At 35.9% G+C, this 16,865-nt stretch overlaps 1 protein-coding gene across 1 annotated transcript in view; it reads right to left on the bottom strand.

Annotated features, from left to right (window-relative positions):
- LOC112813306 (alpha/beta hydrolase domain-containing protein 17B-like) overlaps positions 1–16,865 on the bottom strand; it is a 102,916-nt gene that overhangs the window by 57,489 nt on the left and 28,562 nt on the right. The window lies entirely within an intron of this gene.

Below are 16,865 nucleotides of genomic sequence, written 5' to 3'. Positions count from 1 at the left end.
CACAGAGAACTCCCATCAAAATCAACAAAAACAGACCAACACAAGACATATTGTAGTAAAATTTGCAAAATATAGTAATAAAGAAAAATATCCTAAAAGCAGGAAGACAAAAGAAGGCCCTAACTTACAAGGGAAGACCATAAGGCTGGCTGCAGTTCTCTCTGCAGAAACTTGGCAAGCCAGAAGGGAGTGGCATGACATATTCAGTGTGCTAAATGGGAAAAATCTGCAACCAAGAATACTTTATCCAGCAAGGCTATCATTCAAAATAGAAGGAGAGATGAGTTTCTTCGACAAACAAAAACTAAAGGAGTTAATTCTCACTAAACCAGCACTGCAAGAAATAGTAAAGGGGACTCTTTGAGTGGGAAGGAAAGACCAAAAGTAACAAAGACTAGAAAAGAACAGAGAAATATCTGCAGAAACAATGACAAAACAAGTAACAAAATGGCACTAAATTCATATCTAACAATAATTGGGCAAGTGTGTAATGTAATGTAAATGGACTAAATGCTCCAATCAAAAGACAGAGTGTCAGAAGGGATAGAAAAAAAAAAAAAGACCGATCTATACATTGCTTACAAGAGACTCATTTTAGATCTGAAGACACCTACAGATTGAACGTGAGGGGATGGAGAAGAATTTATCATGCTAATGGACATCAAAATAAATCCAGAGTAGCCATACTTGTATCAGAGAAAGTAGATTTTAAATCAAGGACTGTAACAAGAGATGAAGAAGGGCACTATATCAAAATAAAGGGGCCTAACTAACAAGAAGATCTAACAATTGTAAATATTTATGCCCCCAGCTAAGGAGCACCCAAATATATAAAACAATAACAAACATAAAGGAATTCATTGATAATAATACAATAATAGTAGGGGACTTTAACACCCCACATACAGCAATGGACAGATCATGTAAGCATAAAATCAACAAGGAAACAATGGCTTTGAATGACACACTGGAGCAGATGGATTTAACAGATATATTTAGAACATTTCATCCTAAAGCAGCGGAATACACATTCTTTTCAAGTGCACGTGGGACATTCTCCAGACTATATTACATACTAGGTCACAAATGAGGCCTCAACAAGTACAAAATGATTTAGATCATACCATGCATATTTTCTGACTGCAACACTATGAAATTTGAAGCCAACCGCAAGAAAAAATTGGAAAGACCACAAATACATGGAGGTTAAACAACATGCTACTAAAGAATCCATGGGTCAGCCAAGAAATTAAAGCAGAAAGTAAAAATACATGGAAACAAATGAAAATGAAAACACAATCGTCTAAAATTTGGGGGATGCAGGAAAAGTGGTCACAAGGGGGAACTACATAGCAGTATAGGCCTACCTCAGGAAGCGAGAAAAATCTCAAATACACAACCTAACCTTACACCTAAAGGAGCTAGAAAAAGAACAACAAATGAAGCCTAAAGGCAGCAGAAGAAGGGAAATGATAAAGACTAGAGCAGAAATAAACTATAGAGAAAGTAACAACAACAACAACAACCCAGTACAATAGATCAATGAACCAGGAGCTGGTTCCTTGAAAGAATTAATAAAATTGATCAACCCCTAGCCAGAGTTATCACAAAGAAAAGAGAAAGGACCCAAATAAATAAAATCACAAATGAGAGAGGAGAAGTCACAACAAACACTACAGAAATACAAACAATTATAAGAGAATATTATAAAATATATACCAACAAATTGAGCAATATGGAAGAAGTGGATAAATGCCTAGAAACATACAAACTCCAAAACTGAAAGAGGAAGAAATAGAAAATTTGAACAGACTGATAACCAGCAAAGAAATGGAATCAGTAATCGAAACTCTCCCAATGCACAAAAGTCCAGGGCCAGATGGCTTCCCAGGGGAATTCTACCAAACATTTAAAGAAGAGTTAATACATATTCTTATCAAACAGTTCCAAAAAAAAAAAAAAGAAATGGAAGGAAAATTTCCAAACTCATTGTATGAGGCCAGCATTACCATGATTCCAAAACCAGACTAAAACTCCACTCAAAAGGAGAATTAGAGGTCAATATCCCTGATGAACATGAATGCAAAAATTCTCAACAAGATACTAGCAATATGGAAAGAGCCCAGATGCCCATTGACAGATGAATGGATAAAGATGTCACACACACACACACACACACACACACACACACACACACACACATGCAAGGAATATCAGTCATCAAAAAGAATGAAATCTTGCCATTTGCAATGGCAGGGATGGAACTAGAGGGTATTATGCTAAGTGAAATAAGTCAGTCAAAGACAAATACCATATGATTTCACTCATGTGGAATTTAAGAAACAAAACAAATAAATATAGAGGAAGGGAAGGAAAAATGAAATAAGTTGAAAATTGAGAGGGAGGCAAACCATAAAGGATGCCAAACTCTAGTAAATAAACTGAGGATTGCTGGAGGGGAGGTGGGTGGGAGGAAGAGGAAGGGATAATTGCGTGATGGGTATTTAAGGAGGGCACTTGATGTAATGAGCACTGGGTGTAATATGCAACTGATGAATCACTAAACTCTACCTCTGAGATGAATAAAAAAATGAATCTCCTGGAGCAGTGAAATATTTCCAAGTACAGGTTTATCAACTGTAGACGGTAGTTTCAGGGGAAAAATAATAAAGTTTTGTATCCTATCTTTCTCAAATTTGAAACATGGCATTAATTATGGTTGTCACAGACATCTCATTATGTTAATAATTATTACATTTGTAAAGATTTCAGGACTGCTTTAATTAAAGTGGCCAGTTTATGCATGTTTTGCTTATGTTTTAAAATGTGCTTTATGTGTTCATACAGTTGTGCTTTGTTATAGCTCCAAATTAGAAAAAGTCATTAATAGTTCAAAGTGAAAAAAAAAGATACTAGCAAATTGAATCCAACAGTATATTAGAAGAATCATTCACCACGATCAAGTAGGTTTTACTCCTGGGTTGCAGAGGTGGTTCAATATTTGCAAATCAATCAGTGTGATACACCACATTAATAAAAGGAAGGATAAGAACCATATGATCTTAATAGATGCAGATAATGATTTGACAAAATACAACATCCATTCTTGATAAAAACCCTCCACTATGTAGGGCTAGAACATACCTGAACATCATAAAGGTCATATACAAAAGACCCACAGCTAATATCATCCTCAATGGGGAAAAAAACAAGAGCTTTTCCTCTATAGTCAGGAATAAGACACGGATGTCCACTCTCACCAGTGTTATTTAGCATAGTACTGGAAGTCCTAACCTTAGCAATCAGATAACACAAAGAAATAAAAGATATCCAAATCTGCAAGGAAGAATTCAAACATTCACTATTTGTAGAAGACATGATACTCTATATAGAAAACCCAAAAGACTCCACCAAAAAAAAAACCAAAAAACTGTTAGAACTGATACACAAGTTCAATTAAGTTCTGATAAGGAAGACATTGTATATATTGTATAGATATATATGTATCTGTATATTCCAATACATATGGATATTCCATATATACATATATATGTATATATGGAATATCACTCAGCCATGAAAAAGAATGAAATCTTTCCATTTGCAATGATGTTTATGGAGCTAGAGTGTATTATGCTAAGTGAAAGAAATCAGTCAGAGAAAGACAAATACTATATAATTTCACTCATATGTGGAATTTAAGAAACAAAACAGATGATCATAGGGGAAGGAAGAAAACAAAAAAGAGAGAAGCAAACCATGAGAAACTATTAACTATAGAGAGCAAACTGAGGAATATTGGATGGGAGATGGGCAGATGATGGACTAAATGTGTGTTGGGTATTAAGGAGGGCACTTGTGATGAGCACTGGGTGTTATATATGTGATGAATCACTAAATTCTATTCCTGAAACCAATATTACACTATATGTTAACTAACTAGTATTTAAATAAAACCTTGAAACAACAACAACAAAAGAACTGATACATGAGTTCAGTAAAGTCACAGGATATAAAATCAACATACAGAAATCTCTTAACATTTCTTTTTTTTCTTTTTTTATTATGTTCAGTTAGCCAGCATATAGTACATCATAAGTTTTTGTTGTAGTGTTCATTAATTGTGTATAACACCCAGTGCTCATCCCAACATGTGCCCTCCTTAATACCCATCACCCGGTCACCCCATCCCCCCATACCCTCCCTTTTGTAACCCTCAGTTTGTTTCCCAGAGTCCAGAGTCTCTCATGGCTTGTCTCCCTGTCTGATTTCCTCCCATTCAGTTTGCCCTCCCTTCCCCTGTGGTCCTCTGCTCTATTCCTTATGAGTGAAACCATATGATAATTGTCTTTCTCTACTCGACTTATTTCACTTAGCATAATCCCCTCCAGTTCCATCCATGTTGATGCAAAAGGTGGGTATTCATCCTTTCTGATGGCTGAGTAATATTCCATTGTATATATTTTTATACACCAATAATGAAGCAGCAGAATGAGAAATCAAGGAATCAATCCCATTTATAACTGCACCCAAAACCATAGAATACCTAGGAATAAACCTAACCAAAGAGGTAAAAGATCTGTACTCTGAAAACTATAGAACACTTCAAAACAAACTGAAGATGACACAAAGAAATGGAAGAATATCCCATGCTCATGGGTTGGCATAACAAATATTGTTAAAATATCTATACTACCCAAAGCAATCTACACATTTAATGCAATCCCTTTCAAAATACCACCACCATTTTTCACAGATTTAGACGAAACAATTCCAAAATTTGAGTGGAACCAGAAAAGACCCCTATAGCCAAAGCAGTCTTGAAAATAAAAGGCAAAGAGGCACCTGGGTGGCTCAGTCATTAAGCGTCTGCCTTTGGCTCAGGTCATGATCCCAAGGTCCTGAGATTGAGCCCTGCATCGGGCTCTCTGCTCAGTGGGGAGCCTGCTTTCCCTCTCCCACTCCCCCTCCTGTGTTCCCTCTCTCGCTTTTGTCTCTCTCTCTGTCAAATAAATAAAATCTTTAAAAAAAAAAAGAAGAAAAAGGCAAAGTTGGAGGCATCACAATTCCAGATTTCAAGCTATATTACAAAGCTGTAGTGATCAAGACAATATGGTACTAGGACAAAAACAGAATTGATCAATGGACAAAAATAGACAACCCAGAAATGAACTCACAACTATATGATCAACCAATGTTTGACAAAGCAGGAAAGAATATCCAATGAAAAAAGGATAGTCTCTTCAACAAATGGTGTTAGTAAAATTAGACAGCCACATGCAGAAGAATGAAACTGGACCACTTTCTTACATCACTGGTATTTAGTTAAATGCAATTAAAATAACAATGATAGATTCTGTCATTTACTTATAAGATTGATAAAACTTCCAAAGTTGATAATATGAACTTTTGACCCAGTGCTGGGAAAAGGGAACTTTTGTATATCTCTAATAGGAGTGTAAATTGATGGTTACTTTAAAGGTCAATTTGGCAATACCTATTAAATTTAAAACTGAATTGCACACACCCTTTGTGCCAGTAATTCCACTTCTAGAACTCCACCCTGAGGAAACACATGCATGGACAAGGAGACAAGGGCAAGATATTTATTGCAGCATTGTTTGTAATATTGGAAAACTCAAAACAACTTAAATGCCTACCAATAGATGAATGGCTAAATAAAATTTGGTATATCCATATCATGGAATTCTATATTGTAACTTAAAAGAATGAACTAGATTTATTTATTTATTTATTTAAATTTTATTTTATTATGTTATTTAAATCAACATTTCCCAACATTATTCAATGAAAAATGTATAATGCAAAACAAGTACAGTATGACATATTTTATATAAAAATAACATGAACATGCTAAATGTTAAATATTTTATCTGTGTCCCTGTTTCTGTGTGTACTGCACGGAGCACTGGGTGTTGTAGGAAAACAATGAATCATAGATCACTGCATCAAAAACTGGTGATGTATTGTATGGTGACTAACATAACATAATAAAATAAAATTAAAAAAATAAAGACTATTTATTTGACAGAGAGAGACAGCGAGAGAGAGAACACAAGCAGGGGGAATGGGAGAGGGAGAAACAGGCTTCCCACGGAGCAGGGAGCCCAGTGCAAGCCTCGATCCCAGGACCAGTAACAAAACAGATCATGACCTGTGCTGAAGGCAGACTCTTAATGACTGAGCCACCCAGGCACCCCTGTAAAAATACTTTTAAGGTATCTGGGAGGAATCAAGCTCAACTACCCAGCGATTATCCCTGGAGAGGGGAGGAAAGGGTTTGATTTGAGATGAAGGTCAGGAGAGACTAGCTTTATGTATAAATATTCTAATTTTAAAAAGGAAAAATGTGTTTATATATTATTTCATAATTAAAATTAATTTTAAAAACAGTTTTTATTACTTTGGTATATTTGTTGAAAGAATGCATCAGTATGTACTGATGATTTGCACAGTAATTTTTATGATTATGTCTAATAGAGGGTAGGATGATTTTGATGTGAGTTTTATTTATAGTAGTAAGGTGACTCATTGTACTAGCAGGCTTGCATGTTTATGTAATATGCTGATATATGAAAAGTAAGAAAAAAATCCATTGAGACTACTTAAAAAGCTGGGCTCTCATGTTGAGTTTGCTTTTAACCTCAGTCTATACCTACATAAATCCATTTCTCTTTGGCTCTATTTCCAAAAGGAAATATGTATGTATGACATTGGGATTTACTTTCCGCAAATGAAAAATAAAGGGATTATCATGGGGTTCCTAACCTGGCAATATTTATGAGTAGATCTTAACAGGGTCTGTGAAGTCCCTGAAATTACAGGGAAAAATTTTGTGTAGGTAGGCATATGCATTTTTTTGATGCAGAGGCCATTTGGGAGAGAGTGGCTTAAATGGTTATGGAGCGACAAAAACAACAGGTTTAGAGACATTGATCCTGATACTCTTCCTTGTCCTTTTCAGCTGTGAAATTTTGTTAAAGGTAATCATTGAGACTCTTTCATACTGTCCTTTCCTCTTTCCACTCATCAAACTCCTAAAACAAACAGAGACAAAAACAGTTAACAAGTTTCATCAACTATAAAATAAAGACTAATAATACCTAATTCTCAAAGTTAATATGATTATTAAATGGAATAATCCATGTAAAGCCCTTTACCACCATCTGCAGATAATTTTTTTTAAAAGAACTGTAATGGAATTTGTTAGTGTTAAAACAGCAACCTCGATTTCCTTGATCAATAGATAAGCTAGGCCTGTGGATTTTTAGCTCCTTGGAAAACTATGATTAATTGTGCAATAGTTAATGTTCAGGGCTGGAAAAGCTCTGAAAGGTGAGCTCTGAGATTAAGAAAACCAGTTGAAACCCAATGAAATGAGAATTTTAGCTTTTTCTAGAACCTGCAAAATGATGGGCATTCAATCAATGTTAGTTTAGCCCAAAGCTTGGCTTCATATTCCAAAATTTTCTCATTTTTTTTTTTTTACCTAGAGGATCCAAGGCTTAGAAATCTTATTCAAAACCTAACAAGAATAGAGTTATGCTTTTTCAAGTGCTTGCTAAAATTTTCTATGGCAACGGTTCACAAAATGTTGTCTTGGGGTACCTGTGAAGTCAAAATGTATTATTTTCATTCTAATGCCAAAACATTATTTGTCTTTTTTTCATTGCCATTCTTTCTTAAGTGTATAGTAGAGTTTTCCAGAAGCAGAGTATAACAAACAAAAATTATTAAAAAGTAGTTTTAATCCCTGTTGGGTCTCCTAAAGTACATTAAAGGGGTTATATTAGGAGTCCACCATAACACTTCTTAAAAATTCCTTCTTCTGCTTCCCAGTTCTTTTATTCCTAGTTGGCGCCAAAGTCTTTTTCTGTGTATACTTTGTGCTTTTGTGAGTGTAAACATGAATTGTTTTATATTTTATTTTTAATGGATTTTTTATTTAAAAGGATGCATATATATCATTTATAAGATAATCAAGCAATACAGAAAATTATAAAAGAAAACAGCAACAAAATCACCACCAATTCCATCATATGAAAATAATCAGTGTTAACTTTTGTGATGTATTTCATACATCTGTCTTTGTAGGTATATAGCACCATGGAGAGTTAGACAAAATTCATTTTATAGCATCTCATGATATCATTTATGTAATTTTAAATAAAAATTTAACAACTTTACATAGTATCTTAAGTTTTATTCATATTTGACTTGTGTAAATCTTTCTGAAGTGAAGATAAAGGAAGATAAGTTTACTTGACATACTGTCTATAAGAGGTATAGACAAGAGGATAAGAGGAAAAGAGCATGAACAATATTGGGATGATAATAATGTTTTTTAAATTCAATTTTCCAAAAATAATTTTTTTTAGTTGGGGGAGGAGCAGAGGGAGGGGGAGAGAGAGAGAATCTTAAGCATGCTCCATGTGGGGCTCTGATTTCACAACCCTGAAATCATGACCTGAGCAGAAATCGAGATGGTTCCCTACTGTGAGAAATGAAGATATTAGTACACTTACACTTTTTCTCTCTCTCCCTCCTCTTCTTCATTTTTGATGGATATTATTTTTACTTTGTTAGGAGTTTTTTAAAAAAGTATTTCTATTATTTTCTGCATTCAAAATTCTCTCAGTTTTTTTTTACCACGTTTTCTCTATCTTTCAGTTCTTTATTGTAATGCATATCTGAGTTGCCCATATTTCATCTTTAAGAAGTATTTTCATGGATGCCACTTCTGGGAAAATTTTGGTAGTCCTAACATACAGTCTAGTTAAATTTAAAAGCTTCATCAGTAATTTTTACTGCTGTTGCTATTCAAAGGTACTTTTACTTTGAGCTAATAACACATTCCAAGAATGAGTAATGAGAATCATTAACAAGAATTGCATATATTTAAATACTTGAAAAAAAAAGATGTTTTTAGCATGCAGAATGTCATACTGATGATTTTTTGCTTTGTCCTCTGAGGACTCTTCCTCCAGATCATTGTGAGGAAATTAAATACAAACTTTTACCGTATTTTCTATCCTATTCTAAATTATGTATAAATACAGAGTATTTCAACAGAGGCCCAAATACCTCCGTTTTAATGTCATGCTTTATTCTTAACAGAAATGTGTACAACACAGAGAAATACTTCGATCAGTCATTAAAGGAGGCATCTGTATGATTAATATTTCAAGTGATTTCTTGGTTTGGAGAGGGCTGTACAGCCTTGCACCGTGTTAAGCAATGCACCATGTTAAGGTTTGGGTAATGGGTAATTTCTTTTGTTTTAAGTGGAAGAAGGTCTTACTTTAAGTACAGCATGTGTTCTTAGAAAACTTTTAGGAAAGAATACATGTAGAAGTTGAGGATTTTGGAAATTGATTTCCTTAAGAAGATCCATGTCTGTGTACTGATTTAAGTGAATGAAACCACCTTCAGGGCAGGGAGACACTCAACAATGATGGGAACTCTCACGAACTGGCTTGCACATGTCCTGTCCAAAATGAGATTACAACTATTCAGATTTGGCTGACTGTTGAGAGGGGATGTTGGCCCAGGGTTGTTAGACATTTGGCTTGAGAGAAAACAGAAATCCAGGGACTTTTTTTGGGTTACCATCTCCCAATTTCTAAACATTTTTAACTAATTCATATTTTAAATAGTGTGAACCACTGGTTGGTGTGCTGCCAAATGCAGCACACCAGTAGACCTTCTAGTCAATTTTGAACTCTGGTTTCTGTATATGACCAGTGACCTGACCTAAATTAAATGCCATCTAAAGAAAATACCAATGAAGTTTACACTTTCATCAAAGTCTCATTTTTTTTTTTACTTCCTATAAACTTGTTCTATTTGGTAACTCAAGCCAGAAATGTAGCATGTCACCTTAGACAACTTTGTCTGATTCAGTCACTGTATAACATCTAAACCCAAATCTTTTCAGAAATATGTTCTGCATCCAGCCCCTCCTATGCATCCCAGGTAACCTCTGTCATCTTTTACCTAGATTATTATAGTAATTTCCAAATTGGTCCTCAAACTTCCAGTCTTGCTCCTCTGCCACAAAAAATCTTTCCAAAATGAATATATGATCATGTGATTTTGATATGCTTCATTGCTTATGGATGAAGACAAAAGTTCTTAGTAAGACTTATAAGATTCATTGTGATCCAGCGTCTGCCTATCCTTCTGGCATCATTTCTTGCCATGCTGCCATGTACAACCTGTGTCTTAACTATGTGGAATTATTTTCAGATTGCCCGAGATGACCATGGTCTTTCTTACTTTAAGACCTTACACATACTTCATATTTATGTATGCCTGGAGTAGTCTTTCCAAGCAATCCTGGATAACTCCTGGCCATTTCTGGAGACCCACTGCAAAATTCTCCTCTTAAGATTCTTTGAATCCTGTTTCTTCACTTTTAATCAGTCAGGTAATAACTTCATTGCAAACACCGTTCCCTTGGTCATGTATATTATAGCACTTGCCACACATTCATATCTGTTGCTTTCTCATATGTTAGTCTCCCTGATGAACATGTAAACTCCTAAAGGACAGGGGCAGTGTCTTCTCCTATTTGTAACTTTAGTACCAAGTATAGTGTCTGTCAATTAAGTAGTTATTAACTTCCTTCCAATGAATGAATGAATGAATGAGTGACCCTGATGTTGCATTGATAACACCCACATTATCTGGATCATCTGGATTCTGTCACCAAACCAATCAGAGAGGAATTGCTGATCAGCCCATCCCACATTCTCAGATTACTTGTTGAAGGAGAACTGTAGAAATGTGAGTATTTTGTCACACATAGGTGGAGCTCAACCATTTATTCCCACAGGCTTGGCTGGCTGAGCCTGACAAAACTCCTCAGGAAAAGTATTAGGTGAAGTGAGGCAAAGATTTGGAAGAAAAGAGCAATAGGAACTAGATAGTAATGTTGCTGGAAAATAAAGGCTCTCAGTATTCCCCTACTATTCCAAATATTCACATCTGGAGTTTATGTGGTGTGCTTTAAGAGGCAACATAACTCTCCTCCAGCCCCTGGAATTGCACCCATTGTAAACAATTACAGGCTCTAATGCATTTTTTAGTGCTACTTGGAATAAGTTAATTTGAATGAGATGTGATTTGTTTATTGGTTGATTGGTTTTTAAGACACCCAGCCAGAAAAAAAAAAAAAAAGACACCCAGCCAGAGGAGCAATTCAACAACATCAGAGCTGATAAAATTCATCTCAAGAATTTGAGGAAGGAGAAGAGTTGAATGGTCTTATTAAAGCCCTCTTGACAAAAGGGAAAGATACTGCTAAGTGAGGTATTGAAATGTTAATATTTTAAAAATCCAAAGATCTATTATCTATCTATCATCTGTCCACCTATCTATCACCTGTCTATCATCTATCTATCTATCATCTATCTATCTATCTATCTATCTATCATCTATCTATCATCTATCTATCTATCATCTATCTATCTATCTATCATCTATCTATCATCTATCTATCTATCTATCTATCATCGTCTATCTATCTATCTATATCTATCATCTATCTGTATCTATTTATCATCTATCTATCTATATCTATCATCTTTTATCTATGTATCATCTATCAATTATCATCTACCTACCTACCTACCTACCTATCTGTTTAAAAGAAGAGACATGAACTAACATATACAGGAAAGAAGGTAAGGGAAACTAGCATTGGATGTGTGCTTTTGGGGTGTTAGAGTTCTGTGTTGTGTAGCCTGAGGGATGGATGACACCTGGGTTTTTGTGTGTGGGGCGTCTGACTTTGAATATTGCTTTACTGCTTACCAGTTATGTGGATTTGAGTAAGTTTTTATTTTTTTTAACTTCTCTGACCCTCAATTTTGTCTGTAAGATATGGCTAATTTTTTATGTGCAAGGTTGTTGTAGGGAAAGTGTCTGAAACATAGCAAGTAGGCATTCAATAAATTTTAGTTTTCTTCTTTTAACTCATAGTGGAATAAATAAAACAAATGTTGAATGTTTTGTAGTAAGTCAAGTAATAGCAGTAGACTAGAACTCAGTTTTTTTTTCATTTCCAGCCCTAGCAAAATCTTGAAGTAATGACTTTAAGCTGGCAGTAATTTGTCTACACTGGTATCTGAGTTCTTGAGCTCCATAGATCCCGTTTTTATCCTTTGTTTTTTTCAGCCCAAGCAGATAATCTCATTTGCATATTTCAGTCTAGCTCTATTTCCTCTTTTCTAACTGCTGTACTATGGGAAATTGCTTCTTCTACCCCTCATGTCTGTGTTGTAATGAAAGACTGATAACCAGTTAACCCTTCAAGCCTTAATTCTAAATGAAGGTGGTAAAGCCTGCAATACAGCTAAGCAATTTGGAACCAGAAGGTGACTCTCCACTTCATTTTCTTCCTAATTGCTATACTTTATGGCAGACAGGAGGACACAAGATTTTTGTCAATGTACTTCATGAGGAAATGAGAAAATCAGCAATAGAAGAGACACTTTAAGGGCGCCTGGGTGGCTCAGTTGGTTGAGCGACTGCCTTCGGCTCAGGTCATGATCCTGGAGTCCCGGGATCAAGTCCCGCATCAGGCTCCCTGCTCAGCAAGGAGCCTGCTTCTCCCTCTAACTCTCCCCCCTCTCATGTACTCTCTCTCTCTCTCTCTCATTCTCACTCTCTCAAATAAATAAATAAATCTTTAAGAAAAAAGAAGAGACACTTTAAGATATCTAAATAATCTTTTGAAAATGGACACATTTCCCTTGCAAATTCCATACCTCCTTGTGCTAGATGGCTTTATAATACAAGGAGAATACTTGTAAACTTCTATTGGTAACTCTATATGCTTATAAGCAGAGCTTCACTCACTCTCATTTACCATGCTCCCCAAAGCTAAGGTAAGATGTTGCTTAAAATGAGTTTCAGAGTTTAGATTAGTGGCCTTTTAATAATGACAAGTTGTTTATTATCAGGGAGGGAGCTGCCCTCTGCTTGCTGGCTTGATTTATTTCCAGTTGAATCCAGAGTTGCCTCATTTTTCATCCTTTCTCTGGCTCATTGACAATGAAGCTTATATTCTCACCTTTGATTGCATTAGAGTGTTCAACACAGGTTGCACTAGCTTATGATATTATATTAGAAGATCCTTTCTGATTATCAAAACTCCTATAACACAGGGCACCAGGACTTATATTCCAACAAAGCAACCAGTGCATGTAGTGTGTCTGGTACAAACTGACCTCCAATTTCCCACATCCAAAGTTTCTTTACCTAGAAAGTTTGGAGGAAGAACAATTTTGTCTTTGTTTCTCCTAATTTGGCCACTCAGAATTCCTCCTTGGTGCCATGTTCTCCTCCCTAACAGTACAGCCATGCTGTGAAGAATGCGTTGACATCACTTGGTGTTCTTTGGCACAGAGATGCTTTATCTATAGGATGCTGGCACACAGATGGTGGAAGAGGGGAAATCTCAAACTATATATAACCTATGATGCCTTTCTTTTCTTTTTCAAGATTGCTTTGGCTATTCAGGGTCTTTTGTGGTTCTATACAAATTTTAAGATTGTTCATTCTAGCTCTGTGAAAAATGTTAGTAATACACACACACACACACACACACACACACACACACACACACACACACATATATATATACCACAACTTATTTATCCATTCCTGAGTTGATGCACATTTGGCTCCTTCCATAATTTGGCTATTGTTGATAATGTTGCTATAAACATTTGGGTGCGTGTTCCCCTTCAAATCAGTAATTTTGTATCCTTTCAATAAATACCTGGTAGTGCAATTGCTGGGTCATAGGGTAGTTCTATTTTTAACTTTTTGAGGAACCTCCATACTGTTTTGCAGAGTGGCTGCACCAGTTTTCATTCCCACCAATAGTATAAGAGGGTTCCTTTCTCTGCATCATCACCAACATCTTTCCTTCTTTCTTTTGCGTTGTTATTTTTAGCCATTCTGACAGGTGGGAGGTTGTATCTCATCATGGTTTTCATTTGTATTTCCCTAATGATGAGTGATGTTGACCATCTTTTCAGGTATCTGTTGGCCATCTGTATGTATTCTTTGGAAAAAGTCTATGTCTTTTGCCCATTTCTTCACTGGATTTCTTATTTTTTGGGTATTGAGTTTGAGAAGTTCTTTCTAGATTTTGGATACTAGCCCTTTATCTGATATACCATTTGCATGTATCTTCTCCCATTCCATGGGTTGCCTTTTAGTTTTGTTGATTGTTTCCTTCACTGTGCAGAAGCTTTGTATCTTGATGAAGCCCCAATAGTTCATTTTTGCTTTTGTTTCCCTTGCCTCAGGAGACCTGTCTAGTAAGAAGCTGCTGTGCTAATGTCAAAGAGGTTGCTGCCTGTCTTCTCCTCTAGGATTTTTTTAGAATTTTATTTTATTATGTTAAGTCACCATACAACACATCATTAGTTTTTGATGTAGTGATGGGTATTAAGGAGGGCACGTACTGCATGGAGCACTGGTGTTATATGAAAACAATGAATCGTGGATCACTCCTCTAGGATTTTGATGGTTTCCTGTCTCACATTGGGGTCTTTCATCCATTTTGAATTTATTTTTGTGTATGGTGTAAGAAAGTGGTCCAGTTTCATTCTTCTGCATGTGGCTGTCCAATTTTCCCAACACCATCTGTTGAAGAGACTGTTTTTTTTTCCATTGGATATGCTTTCTTGCTTTGTCAGAGATTAGTTGATCATATAGTTGTGGGTCTGTTTCTGGGTTTTTGTATTCTGTTCCATTGATCAATGTGTCTGTTTTTGTGCCAGTACCATACTGTCCTGGTGATGACAGCTCTGTGGTAGAACTTGAAGTCTGGAACTGTGAAGCCTCTAGGTTTGCTTTTCTTTTTCAAGATTGCTTTGGCTATTCAGGGTCTTTTGTGGTTCCACACAAATTTTAGGATTGTTCATTCTAGCTCTGTGAAAAATGTTGGTGGGTATTTTGATAGGGATTGCATTAAATGTGTAGATTGCTTTGGGTAGTACAGAAATTTTAACAATATTTGTTCTTCCAATCCACGAGCATGGAATTTTTTCCATTTTCTTGTGTCATCTTTAGTTTCTTTCAGAAGTGTTCTATAGTTTTCAGAGTACAGATCATTTACCTCTTTGGTTAGGTTTATTCCTAGGTATCCTTTGGGTTTTGGTGCAATCATAAATGGGATAGATTCCTTGGTTTCTCTTTCTGCTGCTTCACTATTGGTGTATGGAAATGCAACAGATTTCTGTACATTGATTTTGTATCCTGCGACTTTACTGAATTTGTGTATCAGTTCTACCATTTTTTTGGTGGAGTCTTTTGGGTTTTCTACATAGAGTATCATGTCATTTGCAAATAGTAAAAGTTTGACTTCTTCCTTGCAGATTTGGATATCTTTTATTTCTTTGTGTTGTTTGATTGCTAAGGCTAGGACTTCCAGTATTATGCTAAATAACACTGATGAGAGTGGACATCTCCGTCTTGTTCCTGACTGCAAAAACTGTTTTTCCCTATTGAGGATGACATTAGCTGTGGATCTTTTGTATATGGCCTTTATGATGTTGAGTTGTGTTCCACCTATCCCTACATGGTGGAGGGTTTTTATCAAGAGTGGATGCAGTATTTTGTCAAATGCTTTATCTGCATCTATTGAGAAGATTATATGGCTTTATCCTTTCTTTTATTAATGTGGTGTATCACATTGATTGATTTGCAGATATTGAGCCACAGCTGCAGCCCAGGAATAAATCCCACTTGGTTAATGTAGTGCTGGATCCTGTTAGCTAGTATCTTGGTGAGAATTTTTTTTAATTTAATTTTATTATGTTATGTTAGTCACGATACAATACATCATTAGTTTTTGATGTGGTGATCCACAATTCATTGGTTTTGTATAAATCCAGTGCTCCATGTAGTATGTGCCCTCCTTAATACCCATCACCGGGCTAACCCATCCCCCCAATGCCCTCCCCTCTAAAACCCTCAGTTTGTTTCTCAGAGTCCATAGTCTGTCATGCTTCATCTCTCCCTCCGATCCCCCCCCCCCCCGCCTTCATTTTTCCCTTGACACTACAGATAAAGGGCTGGTATGCAGGATCTATAAAAACTTCTCAAACTCAACACCCAAAAAGCAAATAATCAAGTCAAAAAATGGGCAGAAGATATGAAAAGACACTTCTCTGAAGAAGACATACAAATGACTAACGGACACATGAGAAGTTCCTTATAGACCTTGGATACCAGCCCTTTATCTGTAGTGTCAATTGCAAATATCTTCTCCCATTCTGTGGGTTGCCTCTTTGTTTTGTTGACTGTTTCCTTTGCTGTGCAGAAGCTTTTTATCTTGATGAAGTCCCAAAAGCTCATTTTTGCTTTTGCTTTACTAGCCCTTGGGGATGTATCTTGAAAGAAGTTGCTGTGGCCGATGTCAAAGAGGTTATTGCCTATGTTCGCCTCTTCTAAGTTGACATATTCATTCTTTAGTAGGATGCTCTTTAACCTCCTTGTATTTTTGTTCCTTCCAAATTTTTTCCTGTGGTTGACTTCAAGTATTAAAGCATTGTGGTCTGAAAATATGCATGATATAATCTCAGTCTTTTTGTACTGGTTTAGACCTTATTTGTGACCCAGTATGTAATCTACTATGGACAATGTTCCATGTGGACTTGAGAAGAGTGTGTCTTCTGCTGCTTGAGGATGAAATGCTCTGAATATATGTTAAGTCCATCTGGTTCAGTATGTCATTCAAAGCCCTTGCTTCCTTGTTGATCTTCTGCTTAGATGATTTGTCCATTGCTGTGAGTTGGGAATTAAAGTTCCCTACTAATATT

The sequence above is a fragment of the Callorhinus ursinus genome, unplaced genomic scaffold (assembly GCF_003265705.2).
Source record: "Callorhinus ursinus isolate GAN/ISIS: 27379988/994484 unplaced genomic scaffold, GSC_fseal_2.0 scaffold90, whole genome shotgun sequence".
Lineage (NCBI taxonomy): Eukaryota > Metazoa > Chordata > Mammalia > Carnivora > Otariidae > Callorhinus > Callorhinus ursinus.
Note: the sequence above shows the minus strand (reverse complement) of the source record. Positions and strands in the feature narration are given on the sequence as shown.